This window comes from Leucopleurus acutus, assembly GCF_964270905.1.
Source record: "Leucopleurus acutus genome assembly, chromosome: 1".
Taxonomy (NCBI): domain Eukaryota; kingdom Metazoa; phylum Chordata; class Mammalia; order Artiodactyla; family Delphinidae; genus Leucopleurus; species Leucopleurus acutus.
In genome coordinates, this window is record NC_139142.1 from 122,058,699 (window position 1) to 122,065,324 (window position 6,626).

Sequence of the window (6,626 nt, forward strand, 5' to 3'; positions counted from 1 at the left end):
AGAAGCAGGGCCCAAAAGACTACGGAAGAACCTTTGAACTCCCACCCTTGCTGCCTGAAAGAATTTAAGATAGAGGCCTGTCCCGGGAAGAAGCTATCACCATAGACAACTATAGTAAAGTATGAATTAGGTGTGGTAGGCAAGGAGGAACCTAGCAAGGTCTGTTTACTCAAAGTCCTCTCATTGCCCAGTTGCCTTTGGATGGGCCAGCAAATATTTATTTACCAAACATCAACTATTTTTATCTTCCTGAAATTACCTTACTTCCTTTTGAAGTCTCAGATCCTCTCACCTCCTTCTTCTTAGTCCAGAATATATACACACCTCATCTTGCCTTGCTGTCTTTGGAATTCTTCATGCATATGTGGCTTCCCCATGCGCATGTAATAAGTTAGATTTTTTCCTGTTTATCAGCTTTATTTCATTTTAATTGCCAGCCCAAAGAACTAAAAGAAGAAAACCCCTCTCCCCAAAGTGGCTATTATGAATAATGCTGGTATGAACCTTTTTTATATGGGTTTTTTTATATGGGCCTATGAACTTTTTATATGCACAGATCTATGCATTTCTGTTGGGTACATAAAAGGAATGGGATTGCTGGCTCATAAGGTATGCAATGCTCAACTTTAGTAGATATTGAAAGAGTTTCCAAAACTCGTATCAATTTCTACCTCTATCAGCAGTATATGAAATTTTCATTTGCTTAATATCCTCAGCAACCTTGACATGTCAGCTTTTTAAATGTTTGCCTTTCTGATGAGTGTGTTGTGATATCTCATTGTGGTTTCACTTTGCATTTCCACGATGACACTTTGTTGACCATATTGGTATTCTCTTTTGTGAAATATCTGTTCGAGCCTTTAGGCCACTTCGATTGCTATTTAAACAGAAGTTCTATTTTCAGCCCCACATCACTTTGTGTTGCTGTCTCTGAGTTCTGTTCCCGAGTGTTTCAGACTTCTGCTCCGTGAACTAGACTACTACTTCTGGACTCCCCACCTTTGCACCTTTAGGTTCAGCCTTCCTGTCATTTATGAAAATAAGCAACAATTGTCTGTTTTTCATCCTCCAAAATTTGTTGTCACTTCTCTTCCGTTCTCTTTCTCATATTGTGTTTATCATCATTTATGGGCATTTCAGGAGGAAAGGAAGGTCAATAGAAGCATTGAATCCACCATCTTTCTTTATATATTTTGGTCACAAATCCTTTATCAGATATATAATTTGCAAATATTTTGCCCCACTGTGTAGATTATCTTTCCATTTTCTTCATGGTGTCTTTTGCAGTACAAACTTTCAAATTTTGATGAAGCCGATTTATCTATTCTTTTTCTTTTATGGATCGTGCTTTGGGTATTGTATCTAAGAAATCTTTGCCTAGCTTAAAGTCACAAAAATTTTCTTCTACAAGTTTCATACTTTCAGCTCTAACATTTAAGACTATGATCCATTTTGGGTTAATTTTTGTGTGTGCTATTGAGGTAAGGGTCTAAATTAATCTCTTTCTACATTTGGATATTGAATTGTTCTGGCATCACTTATTGTAAAGAATTGTATTGAATTGCCTTGACAGCCTTGTCAAAAATCCGTTGACCATAATTTCAGGATGTTCATTTCTGTTCCATAGATTTTATGTCAACACGTGCCAGTACCATCCGTGCCTGTCTTGTTGACTGTAGCGTCAAAGCTTTGAAATTGGAAGGTGTAATTCCTCCAAATTTGTTTTCCTTTTTCAAAATTGTTTTGACTATTCTGAGTCCTTTGCATTTTCATATAAATTTTATATAAATTTTAATTTCAGCTTGGGATTTCGTTAGGGACTGTGTTGAATCTGTATTTCAATTTGGGGAGAACTGCCATCTTAGTAGCACCGAGTATTCTAATTCATGGAATTCCTCTTATTCCTAGTTTATAAGATTTTTTAAAAAACATTGAATGGGATTTTGTTAAATGCTTTTTCTGCATCTATTGAGATGATCATGTGGGGTTTGTCCTCTAGTCTATTAATATGGTGTATTATATTAATTGATTTTTGAATGTGAAATCAACTTTGCATTCCTGGGATAGACCCCACTTGATCATGGTATGTAATCCTGTTTATGTATTGCTGGATTTAGTGTGTAATGTTTTGGGTTTTTTTTTTTTTTTTTTGCGGTACGCGGGCCTCTCAGTGTTGTGGCCTCTCCCGTTGCGAAGCACAGGCTCCGGACGTGCAGGCTCCTGATGCACAGGCTCAGCGGCCATGGCTCCTGACAGCGCAGGCTCAGCGGCCATGGCTCACGGGCCCAGCTGCTCCACGGCATGTGGGATCTTCCCAGACCAGGGCACGAACCCGTGTTCCCTGCATCGGCAGGCGGATTCTCAACCACTGCGCCACCAGGGAAGCCCAATGTTTTGGTTTTCATAATGTTTTTTGCTCTATTTTCATGAGGAGTATTGGTCTGTAGTTTTCTTCTCTTGTGGTGTATTTTGTTTGCCTTTGCTGTCAAAGTTGGTTGGTGTTATTTCATCTCTAAATATTTGATAAGAGTTGCCAATAAAGCCATCTGGACCTGGTCTTTTCTTTATAAGATTATTAATTACTCATTTAATTTTTTACTTATACATATATTCAGAGTTTTATATCTTTTAGAGTCAGTTTTCATAATTTGTATCTTTCTAGGAATTTGTCCATTTCATTTAAGTTGTTTAATTTGTTGGTGTGAAGTCATTCATGGTATTCTACTATAATTCTTTACATTTTGTTAGGGTCTCTGTAGCAGGGCCGGGACTAAAGTGAGGTGCCTAGGGGGAGGTTACTCATTCTCAGGTACTGAGCTTGTATTTGCCTGACCCTGCCTCTCTAAATTTTGCACCCTAGAAATGATGCTCAGAAATGTTCCCTCTTTCATTCCTGATTTTGGTAATTTTTATCTTTTCTCTTTTTGTGTGGTTAATCTGGATAAAAGTTTGTCATTTTATTAATCTTTTCATCAGTTTCATTAATTTGATAAATTTTTCTCTTTTGTTTTCCATTTCATTGATCTCCACTATAACCTTTAGTATTTCCTTCCGTTTGCATTGGGTTTAGTTTGTTCTTTTCTTTTTCCTAGGTTCTTAGGATATAAGCTTAAATTATTGATTTCAGACATGTCTTCTTTTCTAATAAAGGCAGTCAATTTCCTTCTATAACCTGCTTTGGCTACATCCCATAAACTTTGGTTTGTTGCATTTTTGTTTTTTTCAACTCAGAATATTTACTAACTTCCTTTGTGATTTCTTCTTTGTTATTTAGAAGTGTCTTAGTTAATTTCCAAATACTTGCATATTTTTCAAATTTCCTTCAGTTGTTTTCTAATTTGATTTTGTTGATTTCTAATTTGATTCCATTCTCCATGGTAGTCAGAGAACATACTTTATGTGATTTCAATATTGTTAAATGTACTAAGATTTGTTTCATTGTCTTGCATATAATTTATCCTGAAGAATGATCTGAGTGTGCTTGAAAAGAATATGGGTAAAATGTTCTATAAATGTCAGTTAGATCAAAGTGCTTGATATTATTTTCAAGTCTTCCATATTCTTGCTAATTTCCTGTCTAGTTCTGCTAATTTTTGAGAGTAGGATATTGATGGCTCCAACTATTATTGCTGAGCTGTCAATTTCTCCTTTCAATTTTGTCACATTTACTTCATGTATCTCGGGGTTCTGTTAGGTGTCTACAGTTTTTTCTTTTTTTTTTTTTTTGAGTTGTAATTTAATTTTTATTCATAGCTGTCAAGTACCAAAGGCCACAAATAGAATAATAAACTCAAAGGGATATTAAAAGTTAGACTTTAAATAGAGGACCAGACAGATGTTTGCAAGATTAATAATGTTATTAAATTTCTCTAGAATCGTACAATACAGAAACAATGGTCCTAAATATGACAGCATTTTTTTAACTTGTGAACAATTTTGTGGGCATACTGATATAAGTAACCGAGCTCATGATCTTTTATCTAATGCTTCCGATTTTCTTTTTTCTTTTTTTTTAACATCTTTATTGGGGTATAATTGCTTTACAATGGTGTGTTAGTTTCTGCTTTATAACAAAGTGAATCAGTTATACATATACATATGTTCCCATATCTCTTCCCTCTTGCATCTCCCTCCCTCCCACCCTCCCTATCCCACCCCTCCAGGCTGTCACAAAGCACCGAGCCAATATCCCTGTGCCAAGTGGCTGCTTCCCACTAGCTATCTACCTTACTACGTTTGTTAGTGTGTATATGTCCATGACTCTCTCTCACCCTGTCACAGCTCACCCTTCCCCCTCCCTATAACCTCAAGTCCGTTCTCTAGGAGGTCTGCGTCTTTATTCCTGCCTTACCCCTAGGTTCTTCATGACATTTTTTTTTCTTAAATTCCATATATATATGTTAGCATACGGTATTTGTCTTTTTCTTTCTGACTTACTTCACTCTGTATGACAGACTCTAGGTCTATCCACCTCATTACAAATAGCTCAATTTCGTTTCTTTTTATGGCTGAGTAATATTCCATTGTATATATGTGCCACATCTTCTTTATCCATTCATCCGATGATGGGCACTTAGGTTGTTTCCATCTCCGGGCTATTGTAAATAGAGCTGCAATGAACATTTTTGGTACATGACTCTTTTTGAATTTCGGTTTTCTCAGGGTATATGCCCAGTAGTGGGATTGCTGGGTCATATGGTAGTTCTATTTGTAGTTTTTTAAGGAACCTCCATACTGTTCTCCATAGTGGCTGAACCAATTCACATTCCCACCAGCAGTGCAAGAGTGTTCCCTTTTCTCCACACCCTCTCCAGCATTTATTGTTTCTAGATTTTTTGATGATGGCCATTCTGACCGGTGTGAGATGATATCTCATTGTAGTTTTGATTTGCATTTCTCTAATGATTAATGATGTTGAGCATTCTTTCATGTGTTTGTTGGCAGTCTGTATATCTTCTTTGGAGAAATGTCTATTTAGGTCTTCTGCCCATTTTTGGATTGGGTTGTTTGTTTTTTTGTTATTGAGCTGCATAAGCTGCTTGTAAATTTTGGAGATTAATCCTTTGTCGGTTGCTTCATTTGCAAATATTTTCTCCCATTCTGAGGGTTGTCTTTTGGTCTTGTTTATGGTTTCCTTTGCTGTGCAAAAGCTTTGAAGTTTCATTAGGTCCCATTTGTTTATTTTTGTTTTTATTTCCATTACTCTAGGAGATGGGTCAGAAAGGATCTTGCTGTGATTTATGTCATAGAGTGTTGTGCCTATGTTTTCCTCTAAGAGTTTGATAGTTTCTGGCCTTACATTTAGGTCTTTAATCCATTTTGAGCTTATTTTTGTGTATGGTGTTAGGGAGTGATCTAATCTCATACTTTTACATGTACCTGTCCAGTTTTCCCAGCACCGCTTATTAAAGAGGCTGTCCTTTCTCCACTGTACATTCCTGCCACCTTTATCAAAGATAAGGTGTCCATATGTGCATGGGTTTATCTCTGGGCTTTCTATCCTGTTCCATTGATCTATCTTTCTGTTTTTGTGCCAGTACCATACTGTCTTGATAACTGTAGCTTTGTAGTATAGTCTGAAGTCAGGGAGCCTGATTCCTCCGGTTCCTTTTTTCGTTCTCAAGATTGCTTTGGCTATTCGGGGTCTTTTGTGTTTCCATACAAATTGTGAAATTTTTTGTTCTAGTTCTGTGAAAAATGCCAGTGGTAGTTTGATAGGGATTGCATTGAATCTATAGATTGCTTTGGGTAGTAGAGTCATTTTCACAATGTTGATTCTTCCAATCCAAGAACATGGTATATCTCTCCATCTATTTGTATCATCTTTAATTTCTTTCATCAGTATCTTATAATTTTCTGCATACAGGTCTTTTGTCTCCTTAGGTAGGTTTATTCCTAGATATTTTATTCTTTTTGTTGCAATGGTAAATGGGAGTGTTTTCTTGATTTCACTTTCAGATTTTTCATCATTAGTATATAGGAATGCCAGAGATTTCTATGCATTAATTTTGTATCCTGCCACTTTACCAAATTCATTGATTAGCTCTAGTAGTTTTCTGGTAGCATCTTTAGGATTCTCTATGTATAGGATCATGTCATCTGCAAACAGTGACAGCTTTACTTCTTCTTTTCCTATTTGGATTCCTTTTATTTCCTTTTCTTCTCTGATTGCTTTGGCTAAAACTTCCAAAACTATGTTGAATAAGAGTGATGAGAGTGGGCAACCTTGTCTTGTTCCTGATCTTAGTGGAAATGCTTTCAGTTTTTCACCATTGAGGATGATGTTTGCTGTGGGCTTGTCATATATGGCCTTTATTATGTTGAGGAAAGTTCCCTCTATGCCTACTTTCTGCAGGGTTTTTATCATAAATGGGTGTTGAATTTTGTCAAAAGCTTTCTCTGCATCTATTGAGATGATCATATGGTTTTTCTCCTTCAATTTGTTAATATGGTTTATCACATTGATAGATTTGCGTATATTGAAGAATCCTTGCATTCCTGGAATAAACCCCACTAGATCATGGTGTATGATCCTTTTAATGTGCTGTTGGATTCTGTTTGCTAGTATTTTGTTGAGGATTTTTGCATCTATGTTCATCAGTGATATTGGCCTGTAGTTTTCTTTC